Source organism: Elephas maximus, chromosome 12 (genome assembly GCF_024166365.1).
Source record: "Elephas maximus indicus isolate mEleMax1 chromosome 12, mEleMax1 primary haplotype, whole genome shotgun sequence".
Taxonomy (NCBI): domain Eukaryota; kingdom Metazoa; phylum Chordata; class Mammalia; order Proboscidea; family Elephantidae; genus Elephas; species Elephas maximus.
This window is the reverse complement of record NC_064830.1, coordinates 7,429,451-7,454,461: the sequence shown is the minus strand read 5'-3', so window position 1 is coordinate 7,454,461 and position 25,011 is coordinate 7,429,451.

Below are 25,011 nucleotides of genomic sequence, written 5' to 3'. Positions count from 1 at the left end.
TGTTGTTGTTGTTGTTAGGTGCCATCGAGTTGGTTCCTACTCATAGGGACCCTATGTGCAACAGAACAAAACACTGCCCAGTCCTGCACCATTCTCATAATCATTGTTATGCTTGAGCCCATTGTGGCAGCCACTGTGTCAATTCATCTCATTGAGGGTCTTTCTCTTTTTCTCTGACCCTCGAATTTACCAAGCATGATGTCCTTCTCCAGGGACTGGTCCCTCCTGATAACGTGTCCAAATTACGCGAGACATAGTCTTGCTTCTAAGGAGCATTCTGGCTGTACTTCTTCCAAGACAGAGGGGGAAATGCCATAAAAAACAAGTACAAGACATTTCGCAGCTCTAAAGAGCACTCGTTTTCACTAAGTACCACATGATGACAACTCTGATCATCACAATAGCCACAGGTTCGGTCAGAAAATGTGGTTTGCCTAAAAATTGAGACAACTAATAGAGATCCAAGGGCTTAGGGTCTGGGAGAAGGGGCTTACACACAAACAAACAACCACAATATTTCAAAAAAAGAGGTATGAACCATTTCCTGAGGGGCTGACAAGAGAGAGTGAGTGCCTCTGCCCGAGGAAGCAGGAAAGGCTTTAAAAAAGAGGGAACCCTGGAGCTGGATCTTAGATGCTCTGCGCAGTGAACCAAAGCCCTCAAGGCTGCTTGTCAATTTCCCTAAATGCACGTTAGCAACCCTTAAAGATCAGTTTATGTTTCATTGCTCCTCTCCTTGTCTCAGCTACCCGGGGACTTAGATTTTCAATCAACTCATCAGATCTTTGCAAATCACATCATCTTCCTTCAGTGTGCCAAATAAAAAAAAATGGTACTGGCAAATAGATTTATCTTTATTTTCCAGATTAAATTGCATTAACCATGAGTGTTCTCCTCTGCATAGATTATCTGTTTTATCTGCTCCCTGTTACTGGCGGCTTCAAGCTGGTATCTTTCAATTTAAATAGAAATTAAATGAAGTAAATTGAAGACGTGGCTCATGCTACACTAGGTCGTGAGCGGTATCAGTTTGAACACTCATGGAAAAGAGAATTCAGCAGCAATACGTAAGTGGGAAAAGCCATGCATGAAATCCCAAACTCGATGTAATAAGGCCTTCTCCTAGAAGCTGGGGGAGCCCTGGTGGTGAAATGGTTAGGATAGGCTGCTAACCTAAAAGTAGGTGGTTCAAACCCACCCAGCAGCTCTGTAGGAGGAAGACCTGGTAGTCTTCTTCCGTAAAGATTCTCGTTGCCATCAAGTCAATTCCAACTCATAGCAGCCCTATAGGACAGAGTAGAACTGTCCCACAGGGTTTCCCACAGGGTTTCCAAGGTGGATTCAAACTGCTGACCTTTTGGTTAGCGACTGAGCTCTTACCCACTATGCCACCAGGGCTCCCATAATAGGGAAGGAAAGCTCAGGTCTCTTCAGAGTTTGTTCGATGTATCTGTACCTAAAAGAAATTCCGTCTAAGAAATGGAGATAAGTCTATGGTGACAAACAAGCAGGTAGAAAGGTAAGACAATGGGGGAAAAAAACTGGGATAACAGTAGCCTTGATTTGTAGATGTTCTCTGAAAGAAATGTTTCAAATTTTAAACTTTTGAATATAAGTAGACATTGCTTATATGTTCCCTGGGTGGTGCAAACGGTTAAGCACTCAACCATTAGCTGAAAGGTTGTTGGTTTGAATCCACCCAAGGGCACCTTGCAAGACAGGCCTGGTGACCTGCTTCTAAAAGGCCACAGCCTGGAAACCACTACGGAGCGGTTCTACTCTGCACACATGAGGTCGCTATGAGTTGGAACTGACACAAGGACAACCAAGAACAACAACAAACATTGTTTGGATAGCTGAGGCATGTTTGGGCTTTGTGTTTTATAGCCAGACAATTTTTTTTAATAAAAATGAATATTTTATTATAAGGTGTTTATGATTCTGCTAAGTCTATTTGAAAATCACTCTTGGAAAGTAAAAATAAAAACAAACCAAAAAAAAAAAAAGCCTTTCCTTTTTTCCAATCAGAGAGAATGCCTTTTAACTCTGTGTCTATCAATCTTATTTCAGAATACAAAGCATTTCAGTAGTGAACAAGGAGTCTTTCTGAAAGAAACACCAGTGAACAACCTCAAAGACCAAAACAAATAACTCTACATAGTCTTTTCAGGTGCATGATAATACAACACATCTAGAAATGAGCTGAAATTATGCACTCCTGGGATTGTCTGAAGTCTATTTGCATAAGGAATCAAAAATCAACTTTTGACTGGTGCAACTGTCTTAGGGAAGGAAGACTCAAGAAAGCAAGGTTCTCCTTATTTCAGAATACAGAGCAAAATAGTTATTGAGGATAGTTATTTTTATAAAATGGAATGTGGTACAGCAATGACAAAGAACGGGATAGATAATTGTACGTTGATATAAAAAGATTTCCAGGATCTATTGTTAAATATTTTTAAGTCAAAACAGTATGTATGGAACAATTCTATAGCACCTCCTAGTGGTGATGTTGGCTACACCCAGCTCAAGATAGCAACGCACAAGGTACCCAAAGCTAACAACCTCAAGGGAAAGAAAGCGCCATACTGGAGAAGAAAGCTTCAGGAACATCAGAGAGTGATGTCTTGGAGGAGATAATGTCATCTCTCGGTAGCTGCAGGCCTGGTGAGTTCACTGTGCTACAAGCACCTTCAGACAACAGAACCCTTGAGATAAACATCATGAAGAGATGCCAGAGGAAAAAAAAAAACAGAAGCCAGAAAAGGGGGGAAGAAAATGATAGCTGCTTTTTGGTACCTTGAGATATCTTTGTGAAGCTCTCAGATATAACTGGGACGAAGGGGGTCTTAGCAGGGAGCAGGAGGCCTGAAAATAGTAGACTAGATGAAGAAATGTTCTTTTTCACTATCAGCGTTTTCCCATCTTTAAAGACCTTTTACCCAAATGCCCTTTCGGCTGGAGTGGCATGTGGGAACAGGAGCTAAATAGTACATTTAACTGAGAAATGAAAGTCCAGGTAGGGCCTTTTAAGAGTCTGTCAGTTCAGAATGAGAGCCTATTTTATGAACTGCAGGGAACTCCGAAGAGAAATGACAGACTGATGGGCTTCTGGGAAGCAATGATAAGTTCTGTGAGTGAGAAAATATCCGTAGGCAGAATTTTCCCATGTTAATTTAGAGAAATTGTATACCTCCAAATTAGTTCAGTTAACAGGCAGCTCAAGAAATATACTCAAGAACATATGGGAATTTAGTATACGATAAAAACGTCATTTGAAATCACTGGGGAAAGGGTGGATTATTCAATAAATAGTCTGGGACCATTTGTTTAGCCATTTGGAAACAAAATAACTTGAATCTCATTTCACTACCTGCACTAAAATTAATTCCAGACAGATAAAAGATTTAAATATATAAATGACATAGTAAAAGTACATTAAGAAAACATGAGTGAATTGATTTTATAATACCAGAGCACAAAAATTATTTCTGAACCTTCTAAACACATGGAAATTATAAGGAAAAATGTGACAAATTTGATATTACAAAAATTTTTAACTTCTATGTTTTTTTAAATACCATAAACAAAGCTAAAATATAAATTAGAAATTGGCAAAAACTACTTTCAAGGCCTGTGATAGAAAATGACAAATTACATTCAGATGCAAAGAGCTTTTTACAAATCAACAAGAAAACAAAAAAGGGTGTTTTTTGTTTTTAATCAACAAAGGGCAGGAGTGTTAAAGCCATTGAATAAAGTAAAAGCAAATGAACAGTAAGCATATAGAAAAATGATAAAATTTAAATACTAATAAAAAATTCAGTGTAATTTTTCACCCACAATGGTTGATATAAGTGAGGTGCATCTGACCCAAGCCATGTTATTTTCAATTGCCTCATATGCCTGAGAAAGACAGGTAATGAATAAGGAAGACTGATGAAGAACTGATGCCTTCGAATTATGATATTGGCGAAGAATATCGAGTACAGCATGGACTTCCAGAAGAACAAACACATCTGTCTTGGAAGAAGTACAGCCAGAATGCTACTTAAAAGCAAGGATGGCAAGACTTTGTCTCACGCGCTTTGGACATGTTATCAGGAGGGACCAGTCTCTGGAGAAGGCCATCATGCTTGGTAAAGTAGAGAGTCAGTGGAAAAGAGGAAGACCCTCAATGAGCTGAACTGACACAGTGGCTGTAACAATGGGCTCAAACATAACAACAATTGCGAGGATGGCACAAGACTGGGCAGTGTTTTGTTCTGTCGTACACAGGGTCACTATGAGTTGGAGCCAACTCAAGGGCACCTAACAACAACACAGAGAAATAACCATTCATATCTACTGGAAATACTAAAAATTCCCATAAAAAGGACATTGGTCAAATAAATTACAGAATTTTCATAAAATGGAATGTGGTACACCAATGACAAAGAACGAGGTAGATAACTGTGCATTAACATAAAAAGATTTCCAGGATCTATTGTTAAAAATTTTTAAGTCAGGATAGTATGTATGAAACGATTCCATTTTCATATATGTGCCTATGTGTGTCCGTGTGTGTGTGTATGTGCGTATATGTGTCTGTGTGTGTGTGTGTGTATGTGTATACATATATTCAATGCAAGCACAAGCATAGATATGCTTGGAAGGGCTGATGTTCCCAGATGTGCACAAGTAAGGCGTTAAAGATGGTTTACAGTCAGTGTGATTCCATTAGTCACTAATGTATTCTGATTGGTCAGTGCCCATTGTTTAAAAAAATTAATACCACTTCCAGTGCTTGGGGCATGGTAGACAAGTAGACAGGTGATAGATAAGTAAGTAGGTAGATAGACAGATGGACAGACAGACAGGTAGGTAGGTAGGTAGATAATAGACTGGAAATGCATCAGTGATTACCTGTGAGGGACTGGAAGTGAAACCCACTGTCATGGATTGAATTATGTCCCCCCAAAAATGTGTGCATCAATTGGCTGGGCCTTGATGCACAAATAGAAATTATGTTAATTTTTGGTAAGCGTTTTATTTAAAAATGTTAGTATCGTTAGATTTCAAAGTTCAAATAAGAATTAAATTTTTTTGTTGTTGTTTACAGATTGAGAAATCGTCTCTATTGTTATCTATTGGCTGAATGTATGTGTGTGCCATTTTAGGGAAGTGGGAATTTCTCACACATTTTAACCTCTCCCTGCTAAAATGCTATCTACCTGTTAAAAACATAAAATCTCAAGAAATTAAAACAGCAAAATAGAGGCAATGAATAAAATGTTTCCTTTAAAAATCATTTTCTAACTTGAAGAATATAATCAATGAATTGTACATGTAGAAATTGAATTGAAGCATGTTTTGCTCTGTATATTGATACAAAAATAATTTTAAAAAGCATTTTCTGCTATACATTAAAAAAAAAAAAAAAAAGCTGCCATTGAGTCAATTCCAACTCAGGGTGACCCCATGTGTTTCAGAGTAGAACTGTGTACTATCGGGTTTTCAATCGCTGTGACCTTTCAGAAGTAGATAGCCAGGCCTTTCTTCCAGGGTAACTCTGGGTGGATTTGAAACTCCAACCTTTTGGTTAGTAGCAGAGAGCTTAACTGTTTGAGCCACTCAGGGACTCCCTGTTTTACATAACTGGTTGTAATTAGAATAATCTAGCTTAATTTCATTTTAATCTAAAGTCAATTGAACATATTTTACAACTTCAGAAAGCAATAATCTTTATGCTTATATCGAAAATGTGTAAGCATATGTAATTGAAAGCATATGTGTGGAGGCATCCCATACTCCACGACCTCAAGAACTTGCTCTCTTAGAAGAAATCGTTGATGATATCCACACAGGTCTGAATTGTTTGAACTGTGGGAATACGCTGTGTACCAGAGAGCTAGGCCAAGAGATGGTATTGGCTAAACTAAAGGATTGGTGTCCACAATTCTTACCACCATAGCTCAAAAAGAGAAATGTTTGAAGAATCAAGGAGACTTTTCTGTAGAAGATATAGCAAGGGGCATGGTGAGGAAGACAATCTTCCTAGTCAACTCAGGGTAACAACAAGGTGTCCTATTTTCTAGACTTCCCCGCTCCTGCTGACCTCTTGGGAGAAAAAGTGGAGGAGAATGATCGCCAAACCATAGACCTCTACTAAAAAGCCTCTCACACCTAGAGGAAAGACAAAGCAGGTCCCTTTCCCTAAAGGAGTGGTTAATGTGGAGAAGGAATTCATCTCAGCTTGGGAATGGATACAGTTGAGCGACATTCTGGGATATCGTTCCCCATTGGAAAGTAAGCATAATTTTTTAATGCAACTCTGGGTTATTTTTCTGTATCTACCTGTCAACCTAATCCATAGAAGACATATCCACGTGGTCCTATTTAAAAAAAAAAAAAAAAAAAACTGTCAAAATTCTAGAACAAGCTGTTTCTTGGAAGGTTAATACAGAGCTGTTCTCAGTGCGAAAGTATTGGAGACCACTGGGATGGTTATTTACCTGAAGAGGAAACATGGAGTAACCTGAAACAATCATTATTCCTGGTATTTATAATCAACCTTCTGGGTCATTTGGAGGATATATCGCTCAGTTGAACACACTCGACATATTGTATTTATGCCTCAAAATATTTGCTGATAGAAACAAGAAAATGGGCAAAACTATTCATGGAACCTCCCCACGTGGCCTCTCATGGTTATATGCCAACATTCAGAGCAATAATGATCCACAGAACAATATAAAGACAAATAGGAGAACGAATTCTTAATTCACAACTACGTAAATGTGAATCTAAGATGTCAGCGGTTCCAGAAAGGGGGTGAAAAGGGTTAAAGTAACTTGTGGAAAACAGTTCTTGTATCTTAGCCCATCACTTGCCCCATACATCTTCGCTACATTTGACATCACAAGTGGAAACCTGGAAGCCCTGTAAATAGCAGATGAAACAGATGCCAAAGAGGAAAGTCAAAGCCAGAAAAATTTAAGGTGGCATGTCGAGAACTCAGTCGTTCTAACCGTAAGACCGACCGTGAGTGTCCGTATTTCAGCTACCAACAGGAAAATAGAATAGCGTATTGTTCCAATACAAAGTGATCGGGATTTACTGTAAAACATATTTGTTGCCAAAATATTTAGTGTTCTCAGAAACTCTTGTTACTTACCAAAATAACAATATCTGCTGGAGAAAGGTTATATTGTATATATTAAGGCTCAAATGCATTTCCCATGGGCTGTGTGTGTGTGTGTGTGTGTGTGTGATTTGTTTTTATTTTGCCTTGTAATAAATATGCTTACTTTTTAGTCAAAATTATCTTCTGGAAGAAGTAATGGACCAGAAGTCAGAAGATGCTGGTACAAACCCACATTCTATCATTTTCAAATTCAGTATTCTTGGGTGAATCATTTCCCTCCTCTCAGTTTTCTGGGAACTACAAAAATCTGTCATTTCTACCTTTGAGGGCTTTTGCAAGGGTCTTTTGATATAATGCAGTATGACAGAACTTTGTGGATGATAAAATTATTTACAAGAGAAAGCTATTACCATCCTCATTATCATAATTTAAAATACTCAGTGAATGCATATTCTGTATAAGGGAAGGTTCTTTGCTGAAACATTTTTATTTTAAATTTTTTAAAGATTCTATACTCAAACAGAGCGTATAGAAGAAAAATTTCCCTGTTTTCATGTCTCATTATGAGCACAGTTTCTTATGGCTAAAATTGTAAATATAGATAGTATGAGACAAAGGATGATTGAATAGTAACCCTCTGACTCTCAGTGGTCCCCAATTACCCCCACAACAGTAGCCTGAGAACTTGCTTTCTTGGAAACAATTCATGGTATCTTCTGGATGGGGGCCATTTTTTTCTTTGACTCATAAATGAACAATATGTGTGCACCATCTCATGGTTACTGTAGCCTGGCTAACTTTGGGTTGAATTGCTTTGGCCTTTCTCTGATTTGGTTATTATTCTTCTTCCATATACGTTTATAATTGCGTGGAAAATTTATCTTTTCTACGGTTACTCTTTGTAGACTGAGACTTGTCAGCAACATTAAAAGATTATTTATTATCTCTGCATGATCAGTGCAACGGCTTACAGGCATCCCTAATTATCTTGCATTCAGCCTCCTATTTCCTTCCTGCTGTATATTCAAGGGACTGAAGGAGCCACTGTATGCCTGGCTATATCAAAATTTTCTGCTGAGGTGAAAAAAAAAAAAAATCCAGAATAAATTAAAGTACCTTTGTCATTATTGTTTGCAAAAATAGTCCACCTGTATTTAAAGTGAGAGACAGTTACTATGCAAGATTAAAGTTGGCAAGCACAACCTATATATATTTTTTTCTTTTTTTTAGAATATAAGCTATGCTCAGAAAAAAAAAATTGTCTCAAAAATTCTCTTTGCGTATTATTCAACAGTTCTAATGCTGCTTTTCAAAACAATATATAGTTCAATCAACAGCAATATCTCACTGAGAGACGATCTGAAACCATGAACACAGGGCAAAAAATAAGGGAATCTTCACTGGGGTCTTCAGGCAGTTACTCGTCTAAGCCCAGGTTCTCTGATTTGGTTAAATACCTGTTACCACTCTGGCTTTACCTGACACAACCTGAAAGGTATTTAAACAGCTGCCTACTTTGACCCAAAACCTACTTACATCTTTTGGGTCTTGGCTCAGAGAGTTTCCCAGATGACCCTAACCAAAATGGCTACCACATACCCATAATGCACTTGCTTGCTATCTCCACAGTCTGCTTCATTTTTGTTCAAAAAGCTTATTAATAACTTAAACTACATTGTTTTTTCCCTTAATTGCTTGTCATCTATCTCCCCTACTAACAATAAGTTTCACTAGGACAGAGTCAATGGTGTTTACCAGTGTTTCCTTCTTGTAGAACAATACCAGGGACATAGGAGGTGAAGGGCTATCAGGTAACGTTCTCCATTTCTGTTTGCCAGCTGCCCTGTCCTTTCACACCTGTACTCTTTATCTGGGGGCCCACCACAGAAAAGGGTGATGGGAAGTGAGGCAGAGCTGCTGGCGAACCACCTCTTCTTCACCACAGATACTTCACTTTTATTTGTTTTGCATATTGGCTTTTCAAATTAGATTTCATTTAGATAAATATTCCAAACAAATGCTTGAAAACCACCATACTCTTTTAAGTGTAAAATCTGTATCATAAAACAACTTGCCCTCACCTGTCCAGTTCAGCCCTGCAGTGTGTGTACATTACTGGGTAGGTGAATGCCGCCACAGAACGCTTCAGCTGGGTGTACCCTGCTTTTAAGCCCCACGTTACTGTCCACCCTCACACTCCCGCCTCAACATACACACACGCACAGACACACACACACGTACGCCAATTACACACACAATCACAGAACAAAATAGCCCTTTTTTACCTGTGAGGATATTGTTATATAAATAACTGATTTGGCAGGGTTTGGCAGTTGAAGGTGAGTCCGTGAGTGGCACTAATGGTTAAGCGTTCGACTACTAACCGAAAGGTTGACAGTTCAAACCCACCCAGAGGCGCCTTCAAAAAAAGGCCTGGTGATTTCTCTTGAAAGTTCACGGCCTTGAAGACCCTATGGAGTGCAGTTCTGATCTACAACACATGGGGCTCCATGAATTAGAATTGGCTAGATGGCAAATGGAGCCCTGGTGGTTAAGAGTGGTTAGGAGCTAATCAAAAACTCGGCAGTTCGAATCCACCAACAGCTCCTTGGAAACCCTATGGGGCAGTTGTATTCTGTCCTGTAGGGTTGCTATGAGTTGGAGCCGACTCAAAAGCACCCAACAAGAGATGGCAAATGGTTTGGTTTTTTTGGAGGCGTGTGGGGAGTTGAAGGGGCTAGAGGGTGGGTTGGTCAGAGAAGTAGGAAGCTGTTCTCTGTTTCTTCCTCACTAGCTGTCGCCCACTGTTAATGTAACTGTTGCTACCGCCCTCCCAACAACTTTTAGTTGCTGCTGCTACCGTAGTGCTTTCTGTTCTCTGTCTTTGCCTGCTCTCCTTCTTCTACATTTCTCTACATGTCTTAGACTCTGTACAGAAACACTGGACCTAATTCCAGTCAGTCCAAGTCTTTTCCTTTTAGATTCTAGCTGGCTCAGGGCTGTTTTAGGATCCTGGTTTCGTTGGTTGTTACCACATTTGTTTGCTTACTAGAATCTCCTTCCTCATAGCCATAGATTGCTATAGCCCATTTCTAGGTTTATAGCTTCCCTAGGGACTGAGCTTTCTAGAATACGGGCTTTAGATAATCCACTAAAAATAACATTTTATTAGAAAAATAAAATATCTGCAATCACATACTTTGTAGTCAGAAGTGGGTCCTTAATTGGCTGAAAAATTACAAATAAGTGAATCAATTAGTGGATAAAGAAATAGGATTAAAAGAGGACCTATCAACCATTGTGATGTGCTCTATTAAGATATAAAAGCAAATTCAATTTTTCAAGTATTTTAAATACCTACTCAGCGCCAGGCACTGAAGGAGGAAAAATAAATAGAATACAGTCCTTACTGTTGAAGAATTTGCTGGCTGGCCTTAGAGGAAGCTCCCTAAACATTATTTCAATATAATATGGTGTTAGGGTAGAGCCATTCAGAGAGTGCTATGCAGCTATATAAGATTTGAAAGAAACTGGGCTCTGAATATTGGTTATGATAGACCCCACAAAATATAATTTGAAGTATTTTTATGCATGCTATTTGGACCTGGCATTGTTTTTTTCTGTTGTACATAGGGTCACTATGAGTCAGAACTGACTCAACGATGGTTTTAAACTCAGATGGATCTGTGTTCAAATCCTATCTCCCATACTTACTAGTTGCATGATCTTGAGCCAGTAATTTAAGTTCTTTGCGTTTCAATAACCTGACCTATAAAATGGAAATAATGACATTTATTTTATGGGGTTGTAATACAAACGGAATGACTTAATGTGCACATAGGCTAGGACTTAGTATATAGTGAATATACCTACACTCATGGTGCCTATAATGACTACCAGTACTGATGATGCTAATACGTCATGCATGGTGATTAATGCTGGATACCAGCTGTTTCCAAATGCAGGTCCTTTACTGGGATGGAAACAGCTGCATAATGAGAACCTGAGAACTTCTCTACACACACGCACAGACATAATGGATTCTAAGCTCACAGCTTTACCACCCACATACCCTATCTCCATCACCAGCTCACCACACTACTGTGATTCAGCTAGCCTAGAAGAGGCTGAGGACCTGAGTTTAAATAACCTGCCCACGTGATTAGGCTATGTAGTCATGTGTGGAAAATATTGCGCTACATTGTTCTGGGATCTATGCGAGAAAAAGAGAGAATCCTTTGTCTTCAAAACTGGAATCCTAAATATTGCTCCTTTGGTAGACTTGGTCAGATTGTAACCTTGTAGAATGCTTTGAGTTTTCATTTTCTGAAATTCTTTTTGAATATTTTAATTAATGGACCTGGTTGGACTTGTACCCAGAATGCTTTTAAATATAGTGAGTAAAATATTTTTCATCTCCTGTCCAAAGTAGAGTAAAAACATATAATGGAAGGTAATTAAGATATTGCCATCAGCTTGTACAGCGCTCACAAATCTTAGCAGGTGATTTCTGAAAGAGCTTACTCTCCAGCAACTGACCAATTCAATAAGTCAAATCTGTCGTTATGGTTCTTACAATCCAGGAAAAAAACACCTCGTGATGTTTTAGAACATACTACTCAAGAAACTGAACTCCCACTATAACCTCTTTCCAATAAGCCTAAAGCCGACTATACGCATTTAAAGCAAGGAATGTCATCTTCATTTGTTACCTGTTTTGTTCAGTAGGTACTTGCAGTAGCTTTTTTACTTTTGGTGAAACAAAGGTTGACTTTTTGAAAAATGCTCTATTCAAGTCCAGGTCACCCCCCATGCACAGTGTCGTCATTGTCAGTGTAATTATGTCCTAGGAAGAAATTTATATGAAACATGAGTCACTGTTTAAATTAGGAAAGTTGGCAAATTAATAAAAGAGCTTCTTCCAGGAGAAACTTTCTGCAGATTATTCACAGTTGCTGCCAAAATCCTTGCCAACCTGTTTGATTCCAAAATACAGTTAAATATCCTACTTTTAAAACACCCAGATACGTAAGGCCTGAACCTCAGTCATTATGTGAGAACTAGTCTGCGTAGAGGGGGTAAGGGAAGCGAACAGAACTTCATTCTAACTAAATGTAGGAAATTAGGGTATCCATGCACTTCCCAATTCAGAGAACAACAAATTAGCTTAAAAAAAAAAAAGTGTGAACACATTTAAAATAGTTGAGTCACTCCATATTTTTATAATAGTGAAGGTTGAATTATTTCACAGCTTAGAGGCAGGCATGCTATATTGGTGCATTTGCAGATGGGCCCAATTCTCTTATGTCAACAATTTTTCAAGTGTACCTCAGGCACTGTTTGCTCTGGTCAGATGACGACTGAGGTCTCATAAAGAACAATTACTGAAAAACATGATCATTTTTCAAGGTAATCTTTAAACAGCATTGGATCCTTTATAAAGCAGCCTGGACTCATGTACAAATTTACAGAGAAATATTTCTATCAGGCAAAGGCCAGCTCAGCCTGTTGAGTATAATGAGCTATTCAAGGCCATTTAACAATAACGGAAGGATCAACATATGTTGAAAGACTCTGATTACATTGCATGCATCAAGTTACTCTGTGGTTGATAAGCATCATACATAAATTCGAGACCCATTTGAAGGCAAAGTTTTTTTAAAAGTAGGTGTCAGTGTGTGTTGGGGAAAGCAGGTGGGAGCAACAACTATTGAGTCTTATGTAAATAGCCTTCTACGTGCACCCTCTTGGTCCTCCTATTGATTCTCAAAGCATTACTCTCAGCCTGGCTTTGCTCCATGTCAAGCTGTTTTGCTATTGCTCCTTACCCCAACTCCCACGCCCTCTCTTCCACCCTCTCAAAGATTCTAGATTTCTACTTAATAAAAGCCAACTTCCCGTTCTCATTCTGCTCATGCCCACCAGGATTTATTTCATCCAAGTTCTAACCCACAGAGGATGACACATTAGATTATAAGAGTAAAGGGAAACTTGGAGGAACACTTATTCTAAGTTCTAATAGGTAAAGAATGGCAGACCAGAGTAGCTAGTCCAAATTAACTCAGCTACACTCTGGTGGCGCAGTGGTTAAGAGCTAGGCTGATAACCAAAATGTTGGCAGTTTGAATCCACCAGGCACTCCTTGGAAACTTTACAGGGCAGTTCTACTCTGTCCTGTAGGGTTGCTAAGAGTCAGAATTGACTCAACGGCAACGAGTTTGGTTTTTTGATTTACTAGGTTGTAGCCATGAATTCCAAATCTCCTGCCTGTAAGACACATTGCCGTCAAGTCGATTCCGGCTATTAGTGACCTTATAGGACAGAGTAGGGTTTCCTAGGGTTTCCAAGAGCAGCTGGTGGATTCAAACTGCCGACCTTTTGGTTAGCAGCCAAACTCTTAACCGCTGTGCAACTAGGGCTCCCTCCTACCCGCGGTGAGAGAAATATTGATTCCATTGCAGCATTCATCTTCTTTGGGATTTGATAATTTGTTTAACCCTTTTATTTTGAATAAATCACATATGCAAAAAAAAAAAAAAAGTTTAGCTTAGTGATTTATTATGAGGTTAACATCTTTGCAGCGAGCAACAATATCAGCAGCCCCTCCCAGCCTCAACCCAACCTCAGCACCTTCCCTCCTCTGAGACATAACCGCTATTTTGATTCATATGGTGTTTTCTGTGTTTTGATAGATTTTTTCATCCCAGGCATTCTATTTTAATTGTACCAATTCCTAAGTTTTACTTTGATATGTCTTTTAAATCTCTTTTAATTTACAGACTCCATCTCCATTCCTTTCTTTTTCTTACATTCACCTGTTGAAGAATCCAAGCTCCTTGACTCGTAGAGTCTCCCATAGTATAGGGTGTGATGATTGCAGACTCATGGAGCAGTTCAAACAAGCAGCTGAATCCAGTAGCTTCATCAGACTCATGAACAATACCTCTGACAAGACTATAGGTGGTATTGTGTTATTTTATCAGGAGGCACACAATGCCTGCTTGTCTCTTTTTGAAACGTTTGCTGTTTATGCTCAATTCCCATATCCCTTAGTTTATTCAAAATGCTACTATACTTTTTTTTTTTCATTTATTACTTGGAACACTTTAAAAAGTGATACTTTTCCTTAGCTACTATTTGGTTACCCAATGGTACACTTCATATGAGGAAGAGAGGATAAATGTTGATACCGTTCCTCTATCTACCAGATTTCAAGACCAAAAAAACTTTATTCCCTATCTCTGAGAGGTTCCTAGGTGGCACAGTTTGCACTCAACTTCTACCTTAAAGGTTGTTAGTTCAAACCCACCCAATGATACCACAAAAGAAAAGACCCAGTGATCTGCTTCCATTAAGATTCCAGGCAAGAAAACCCTGTGAGGCCCATATGTAATACTTGGTGTCACCATGAGTTGCAATCAACTCAACAGCAACTAATGGGGACATCATTCTCTAACGGTGACCAAGTACCATTTTTAATACCATTTAATATATTTAATGGGTTTTAATCCGTTGCAACTATTATCCTTTTTGAATGTTAAATGGTTCCACTTTTGGCCAGTGGGGAAATCTTAAATTTTGGTTTTGGGTTCTTTTAGCATGGCTCAATTAGACTTTGTTAGCTTCCGCGCTACATGATATGACAAGATGCTCCAGGTAATTCAAGATCAAAAAAATCAGGCACTCTTGAAGCTCATTGTTTGTGGGCTAGTAATTATTTCTAGGCCTAAAGGGTGAAAAATATCTCATTAGTTCAAACCAATACTTCTAAATCAAATTCAGGAATACAAAGTTTTTTTACTTAAGCTTTTCTGTACTACATCTGTGTCTTCTTTCATCCATGCAAAGAATTCTGATTCTCAAGGACTTGGGGGTGACAAAACTAGAATATCTCATAATTACTCATTTACTTTACCACAAATTATATGCACAGCAACCTAGAATGACAATTAAATACAACTACCACCAATATAATTACTTTGAACAGTTAAAAAATTGAATATGCTTTCATCATTTTCCCTCCATTTTTTATCATTGTCCGGGCATATAGCCATTATATACTGTATTTTCTTTCTTTTAACCCTCATTTATTTTAGTCCTACAAGTAACTGTTGCTTTAATATTCACCACTAATCCTGGTGGTGCAGCGGTTAAGAGCTGCGGCTGCTAACCAAAAAGTCAGCAGTTCAAATCTACCAGCCGCTCCTTAGAAACCCTACGGGGCAGTTCTACTTTGTCTAATAGGGTCACTATGAGTTGGATTTAACTCGATGGCAATTTTTTTTTTTTTAACTTAATTTGGTGTGTCTCATTATTTTGGCTGTCTGAGAAGGGCTTTCTAGTAGATTCCTCAGGAAGTGTTTATAAGAACAATATCTTCCTGAGTTATTGCATGTTGATAACAGTTTTTCAGTATCTTTATAAGTGAAAATTTTATTGTCTATCTTTCTATCTATCCATTCATTCCTTAGCTTATGTTTTCTTTTTTTTATTGTTTTTCAGTATCTTAAATGTCACTTAATTTTATTCTTTCATACAGTGTTGCTGTCAAAAATCAGGTGGTTATCTCATTTTCTTTCCCTTTTAAATTACTTGCTCTTTTTGAGCATATATGCACAGAATTTCTTATATTTTAAAGTCCAATAATTTTATGAGAATATATCTTGGTGTTATTTGCTCTGGAGCAATAATCTAAGGTACAGAGGGTGCTTTTCAATATTTTGTATTCTTTCATTTCAAGAATATTTTCTTAAATTATATATATATACATATACCACCAGGTGTCTGTCAGTTTGCTATACAGTGGTAGCTTTCGTATTGCTATGATACTGGAATTTTGGCCACCAGTATGCAAATACCAGCAGGTCACCCTTGGTGGACAGTTTTCAGAGGAGCTTCCAGGCTGACAGACTAGGAAGAAGGAGCTGGCAGCCTACTTCTGAAAAAATTGGCCAGATGAAGACCTTAAGAATAACAGCAGAACGTTATATAATATATACTTGGAAAGTGAGCCCCTCAGGTTGGAAGACACTCAAAAGATGACTTGGGAAGAGCTGCCTCCTCAAAGTAGAATTGACCTTAATGATGTGGTTTTTGGGACGTTCATTTCCTGATGTGGCACAACTCAAAATGAGCAGAAACAGCTGAAAACATCCATTAATAATTGAGACATGGAATGTATGAAGTATGAATCTAGGAAAATTGGAAATCATCAAAAATGAAATGCATAATGATCAACATCCTAGGCATCAGTGAGCTGAAATGGGCTAGTATTGGCCATTTTGAATCAGACAATCATATGGTCTATTCTGCCAGAATGACCAGTTGAAGAGGAATAGCATCGTACTCATCATCAAAAAGAACATTTCAAGATCTATCCTGAAATACAATGCTGTCAGTGATAGGGTAATATCCATATGCCCACAAGGAAGACCAGTTAACATGACTATTATTCAAATATATGCACCAACCACTAATGCTAAAGATAAGGAAACTGAAGACTTTTACCAACTTCTGCAGTCTGAAATTGATCAAACATGCAGTCAACACGCATGGATAATTACTGGTGATTGGAATTCGAAAGCTGGAAACAAAGAATTGGTAGTTGGAAAATATGACCTCCGTGATTTAAATGGTGCTAGAGATTGCATAATATGGTTTCTTCGTTGCACATACTGTTTTTCAACAACGTAAATGGTTAGTATACACACGGACTTTACTGGAAGGAAAACAGGCATCAAATCAACTACATCTGTGGAAAGAGACAATGGAAAAACTTAATATCATCAGTCAGAACAAGGCCAGGGGCCAACTGCAGAACAGACCATCAGTTGCTCATGTGCAAGTTCAGCCTGAAGTATATGAGCCAAATATGGAGCCAAAATACCACCTTGAGTATATCCCACCTGAATTTAGAGACCACCTCAAGAATAGATTTGATGCATTGAACAGTAATGACCAAAGACCAGATGAGTTGTGGGAAGACATCAAGGACATCATACACGAAGAAAGCAAAAGGTCATTAAAAAGACAGGAGAGAACAAAAGACCAAAATGGATGTCAGAAGAGACTCTGAACATGCTCTTGAATGTAGAGTAGCCAAAGTGAATGGAAGAAATGACAACGTAAAAGAGCTGAACAGAAGGTTTCAAAGAGCAGCTCGAGAAGACGAAGTCAAATATTATAGTGAAATGTGCAAAGACCTGGAGTTTAGAAAACCAAAAGAGAAAAACGCACTGGGCATTTCTCAAGCTGAAAGAACTAAAGAAAAAATTCAAGCCTCAAATTGCAGTTTTGAAGGATTCTATGGGCAGACTATTGAATGACACAGGAAACATCAAAAGCTGGTAGAAGGAATACACCGAGTCACTGTAACAAAAAGAATTGGTCAATGTTCAACCGTTCCAGCAGTAGCATATGGCCAAAAACTGGTAGTACTGAAGGAAGAAGTCCAAGCTGCTCTGAAGGTATTGGCAAAAAATAAGGCTCCGGGAATTGATGGAATGTTAACTGAGATGTTTCAACAAACAGATGCAGCACTGGAAGTGTTCACTCATCTATGGCAAGAAGTTTAGAAGACAGCTACCTGGCCAACTGACTGGAAGAGATCCATATCTGTGCCCATTCCAAAGAAAGGTGAACCATCAGAATCTGGAAATTATCAAACAGTATCATTAATATCACATGCAAGTAAAATTTTGCTAAAGATCATTCAAAAGCGGTTGCAGCAGTACAATGACAGGGAGCTGCCAGAAAGTCAAGCCAGATTCAGAAGAGCACATGGAACAAGGGATAATATTGCCAACGTCAGGTGGATCTTAGCTGAAAGCAGAAAATACAGAAAGATGTTTACCTGTGTTTTATTGACTATGCAAAGGCATTCAACTGTGTGGATCATAACAAATTATGAATAACATTGTGAAGAATAGGAATTTCAGAGCACTTAATTATGCTCATGGGGAACCTGTATATAGACCAAGAGTCAGTCGTTTGAACAGAGCAAGAGGATACTGTGTGGTTTAAAATCTAGAAAGCTGTGTGCCAGGATTGTATCCTTTCACCATACTTATTCAATCTGTATGCTGACCAAATAATCTGAGAAGATGGAGTATATGAAGAAGAATACGGCATCAGGATTTGTAGAAGACTCAGTAACAACCTGTGATATGCAGATAACACAACCTTACTTGCTGAAAGCAAAGAGAATTTGATCACTTACTGACGAAAATCAAAGACCACAGACTTCAGTATGGATTATACTTCAACATAAAGAAAACAAAAATTCTTACACCTGGACTGATAAGCAACATAATGATAAATGGAGAAAAGAGTTTTTTTTTTTTTTTAGGGTTTGTAAAGATTTCCATATACTTAGTTTTATTGAAAATAGTGTTTTCTTTTTTTTTAAGTTTCTGGTTTTGCTATCTAGTTTCTTTGTCTTTATTTTGTGATGATTTAAAGAAATTTAAAAAATAGACTGTCGCTACTATTTTCCCAGAATTCCCATAGCTTTGAGAATTTTGAAATGACATAGGATTTTTATTCTGTTTAATTCAAATCCACTTAATCTGAACAGATTTAAGAGATCTTTCACAAAATAGAGAAGACTCTTGTGCAGATGGGGAAAGTGGATTTCAGCCATTCCCTGGCATCTCCCCCCACAACACACACACACACACACACAATTCACTTTAGCCTCTTAAGCAATGTATCCTAAGAACAAAGAAAGGGACTCCCTTGCCCTGCCCTGAACACCAAAATCTTCTTCTGACATCGTATTTGCCAAATCTCGTTTTCAGAGGTAATCTGACCCCTTGTTCACCCTCACAGAGACAGTATTTTATACACGACCATTGATGGGACTGTCTCCTCCTATTCCTCCTTCATTCGGGTGAGTGTGAGGGTTATCATGGCTGAGTTAAGTAAAATCATCTTATGCTTCCAGTAACAGTCCTTCATCCAAGCACTGAGCTCTTGTTGCTGTATGTCGTCCATACGTCTTGTTGATGGCTCTCGTACTGCCACCCACCTCATCGCTTTTCTCCTGCAGTTCTCCTGCATTCCAAGTACATGCCTACACTACCCAATTTATGCTGCCTTGGACTGTTGGCACTGGCTTCTTTTTAGTCATTTTCTTTTATTACTCAAACATTTATCACTCACTGGTACCATCTTATTAGGAGAACAAGAATGAATCCAGCTTACAATTTTTTTAAGACTTGGTGGGTTTGTTTTGATTTTGTTTTTTCCTGACTTTGTAAATGCACTTTCTGCTGACATTTTACCATTCATCAGGAAAAACACAAAATGAAAGTATTGTGAAGGAAGTCCTGAAGTTGTGACTTCCGCCATCGATTTCATCCTTCACTATTAAAGATGGTAGAAATCTAGAATCAGAAAGAACCATAGATACTATCTATTTCAAGGCCCTTATTTTGTAAATGAGAGAGCTAAACTCTACCAAGGTAAAGCTCTGAGGTAATATGAGAGGCAGATTCAGAGCACAGGCCAGAGCCCCTGTTGTCCAGTTTTACACGTTCTCAATGTGCTATTTCTCAAAGTCGTCACATAAACTCAACACCATTTATTCCCTTTATGTTTTCACTTTTCTTAATGGTGCATCTTTAGGAGCTACAATAGCCTTTTTAGGCCACATAAATGCTGCATAGACAGTACAATGAAAAGACAAATGGAGTCTATAAATGGCACATGAGGAAGTTGTAGAATCTTGAGTCTTAATTAGTACAAATGTAATTATTGAAACTGAAGATAATAAGAGAGTAAAAAGCAATTAAGATTGGTGCAAGTAACAAAACCACAATTACCATCCAAAGACAGAAATTTTCAAGAGGAATGTGGCACAATTTGCCAAATGTATTAGCATTGTGACACCAAAGTGACAACAAAATCTTTCTGAAGCAGGGGCTCTAGTAATCAAATCACAAAACAGAGAACTGATTGCCTCCCCAAAATACAAAATTAATTTATGAACTAATCATATGGGTACAAGTTGCTATACATAAAAAGATGCTCTTAATCTCTGATTTTTGTAGATAATTAAGTCTAAATATATAGGCAAAAGCCATGAAAAACGGCCCTGTGGAGAATCTAAGAATTATTTGTTGAAACTTTTAAATATGACCCTTTATGTAATACCCAACATATTGTTGGACTGATTAAATCTGTAATAGTCTTTCATCATGATGTTATTATTTTTTAATGGAAATATTTGCTTAATTAGTATTCCCTGGCACCAAAATTTAAGAACTGCTGGGGAAGAAGCCACTAAGTTAAAGTTGGGAGTCTGAAATCTATCGATGGCAAGAAAATCAAATATTCTGACTCCTGCAGGATGCTGGGTGCTTGCCGTATCCAGCTTTTCCTCCCCACGTCTTACAGGTATCTTGTAAGGCCCACTGCCCATGACCACAATGTCTGCCAAGGCAGTAGCAGCAGGTGCTTCTCTCAAACATGCAAAGGCAAGCACCTGGTCGTTAATACATCACCAAAGAGAATAGGATCCAAACCTTAGCATTCTACTTCCTGAGCCTTGAGTTCAGAAGTGAAGAGGATTGTTGCTACCTGTCCACCTGACGCTGGACCACTATGCCACCTGGAGCAACCAACTCGTCAAGTGTTCAAAGGCCAATGAAGTCAAGCTATACATGCTCCTGCTCTGTCCACAACAGTCACACATGACCGACCTTATTATCATCCATTTTTACACAGGGTCCCTGACTCCTAATTTTTTCCCCAGTCTCTTTTCTCTGTCTGCCCATTTAACTTGGTTCTGACCCTTCGTGCTTACCAACGTCTTTGGCTCAGATTTACCCATCAGCGGCTACTCTTTTGTAACCAGTTTGGAGACACAGACGGCATGAGAGTCTGGACTGAATAGGGCTGTTCTGACATATATAGGACCATAGGCAATTCAAGTTATTTAATATCTCCAAGTCTTCATCTTCTAATCTGTAATATGGAGCTTAAAAAAATACCATGTTTGGATTTTGTGATACTTGAATCAGAAGATGTATGTAAAGATCTCAGCACAGTGCCAGACACATAGTAAGCACTCAACCAATGTTAACCATATTATTATACATTATCTAATGAGAAATTTATTAAACGATATAACATAGGCCACTTAATCTCTGGGGAGGTCAGTAGAATCAGGCTTAAAGGCTATGCAGCCAAGAACAAAGTCTAAATCATATCCCTAGAGGGGGACTGCTTTCACCACTGGGTACAGGAATCATAGTTCTCTCTGCAATATTTTCAAGACTTTGCCACTGGCACCTCTGAAAACTGGATGTGTCTCCTTCTCCGTGGTACTGCCTTCTTCACCTCGCTCTTTACACAACCAAACTCTCCAATAAAACCAAAACCAAACCCACTGCCGTTGAGTAGATTTCGACTCATAGTGACCCAGTGGGACAGAGTAGAACTGCCCCTTGGGGTTTCCAAGGAGCAGCTGGTGGCTTCAAAAACTGCTGACGTTTTGCTTTCCAGCCGAGCTCTTAACCACTTCACCACCAAACAGGTGTATATAAATGGAAGAAACTAGGTCGTATCTGGGCCCAACACACCAAAGTATCTTGGAAAATAGGTTTCTGACTTCTATCTTGGAGAGGTCAGATTCACAAGGTAGACAATTTTCCAATGCAATAAAAATTTTCAAATGTGAGTAGGTGACCAGAAAGGATTATGAATGTCTGCTACAGCAAAGAGATTTAGGAGCATCTTCCTTGGTGCCTTGTAACAACTGAGCACTGTGCACCTTGCTCTATTAGGTCATTAATGGCTTTGCTGCAGTTACTTGCTTGTATGTCCATATTCTAGTACTGGGCTTTGGTTGTCTCAAGGAACAGTTCTAGTCATTTTTTAATCCTTTGTATCTAGGATGGTGCCTGGCATATAACCTGTTGCTGTCAAGTTGATGCTGACTCATAGCGACCCTATAGGACAGAGTAGAACTGCCCGGGAGAGTTTCCAAGGAGCGCCTGGTGGATTCGAACTGCTGACATATAGCTGGCATATACCTGGCATGTAGAAGGTGCTTACTAAATGATTGCTGAATTGTTGGTTGCAAAGCATGCATTGCTAGGCCAAGGACTTTACAGGTTCAGCCTCTGCTGCTATACATCTCATGGCAACTCAATGAGCTCAGCTCTCATCTTCTCAGCATAAGGGATTTTGTTGTTGTTATATATGAACGTTCACATTACTTGTCACACCAATGATGAGTTCGCTATATATTTAAGAATGTTCTTTACGTATTAAAAGTCTTGCCACATTAATAAATACAGTATCATAAAACATTCTTTTGCTTGAAAATATAACAGTTGGAAAGCATTTAGAACATCATTTGTGTTTTGTGCCTGGATTTTGAAGGAGGCCAGAAATGGATTAGCTGTTCTTAGAATATCATTACATATGAGTTTGCATCTTGGGAGAAAGATCCTCAGACAGATTAAAAGAATTCAGTGCTTACATGTGTTAAGAATGCAAATGGAACACAAATTTGTCTGCATTTTTACGTAAAGTTTTCCTGAAAGTGTGTAACAGATTGCACTATTTTGAGCCACATAAAACAACATAATATATGTTTATAATTGGGAGAGCTACTCAGAGAAGAGGGATATTGAAATGAAGCCTATAAAATGGCACAGGTGTTATGTAGGATTGATGATATAACACCTATCTAGAAGATATTTACCGTTCATATTTAATGCAGAAAGTGTTTTTCATGCCTCTGCATAGGTTTTCAGAACTTTACAGTGAGCCAAATTTCCAAGAATGATAATGATAATAATAAGTAAAGCCTTTTTCATGGGAAATAATTTGTTTAGGCTCTTAACCACAGCTCCACCAAGGCTCCTCATATCTTTCAGTGGACATAAAATTAGAAGCCTAGAGGGGTTAGGCAGATAACCTAAAAGAGCGAGGTGGGCCAGGTGAAAGACAACAGAGAATGATGGGGACTGTGGTGAAGCATAAGACACATGCCCCATCCCAAAGGGGTAGCTTTCCCTCAACTTCAGCCAACTGTTGCCCTAAAGAAATAAATACAGACCCAGTGTCAGCAGGTATTTCAATGTGAAATAAACTAGAAATCTAGAATTTTCTGAGAAATTATTCGAATTTTAAAACAATAATCAACTAAGGATAAAACAAAGTCTACAGATTTCTTGGAGCCCAAGGATCACCTTTTTTTACCCAAATTTAGTCCAGACCCTTAAGTGTTTGTGCAAATGTAGCAACACTAGTGATGTTACTCAAATCTCCAGACATACTTGAATTTTAACAGGTGTATTCAACTTCACCGACTATAAGAAATCCACCAAAAAACCCACTGCCGTCAAGTCGATTCCGACTCATAGCGACCCTATAGAACAGAGTAGAACTGCACCTATACTTCTGAAAATTTAGGCACCAAGCCAGACGAGTCAACTAAATACTTTGGTTATGTGACCCCTTTTGCACAAAACATGTCTTGTAGTCAAATACTTTGCTTTAAAATAGTTCCAGTTAATAAATTGAATTAAAATAATCTCTTCTGCTAAACTCTGAATTCCTTGAGTCTTTTTCATTCTTCTCATTATTTAGCACGGTGCCTATGCCTTTTGAACAGAATTAAGTCATATTTAAAGTGTCTATACCAGAGGTCAGCAAAGATGGTCCACAGGCCAAATGCAGCCCACCATCTGTTTTTGTAAATAAAGTAACAATGGAACACAGCTATACCCACTCATTCACAAGTTCTTTACAGTTGCTTTCCTGTTAAAACAGCAAAAGTAAGCATTGTCCAGAGACTGCATGGCCTTCAAAGGAAAAATTTGCCAACCCCTGTTCTAGATCATCCACACCAGCCAGGCCAGGGACAAAAATTTGAAGAACACACTTGTTAGATGCCATCAAGTCAGTTTCAAATGATAGCAACCCTACTTACAACAGACAGAAACACTGCCCTGTCCTGTGGGCCGTCCTCACAATTGTTGCTGTACTTGAGCCCATTGTTACAGCCACTGTGTCAATCCATTTCATTGAGGGTCTTTTTTACGCCGACCCTCTGCTTCACCAAGCATGATGTCCTTCTCCAGGGACTGATCCCTCCTGATAACATGTCCAAAGTACCTGATAACATGTCCAAAGTAACATGTCCTGATAACATGTCCAAAGTACCTAGTCATCCTCACTTCTAAGGAGCATTCTGGCTGTACTTCTTCCAAGACAGAGTTGTTCATTCTCTGGCAGTTCATGGTATATCCAATACTCTTCGCTAACACCATAATTCAAAGGCATCAGTTCCCCTTTGGTCTTCCTTTTTCATTGTCCAGCTTTTGCAGGCATATGAGGCAATTGAAAATAGCATGGCGTGGGTCAGGCACACCTTAGTCCTCAAAGCGACATCTTTGCTTTTTTAACACTTCAAAGGGCTCTTTTGCAGCAGATTTGTCCAGTGCAATACATCCTTGATGTGAAGAACACACTAGATTCGCTTATTAATTTTCTTCACATAAATTTGATGGGACTGGATTTTTTATAACTAGAAAGGCTGTTCTTTGAAATCTTACAGTAATTTAATTTACCTTACCTCAGTGAATGCAAACGAGCAACAAAAAAGATACATTACTCACTTATACATTTTATGTACCATGTCAGAACTGAAATGATAGATAGAGATAGACAGATAGATAGATAGATAGATAGGTAGGTAGGTAGGTAGGTCGGTAGGTCGGTAGGTAGGTAGGTAGGTAGGTAGGTCGGTAGGTCGGTAGGTCGGTAGGTCGGTAGGTCGGTAGGTCGGTAGGTCGGTAGGTCGGTAGGTAGGTAGATAGGTAGATAGGTAGATAGGTAGATAGGTAGATAGGTAGATAGGTAGATAG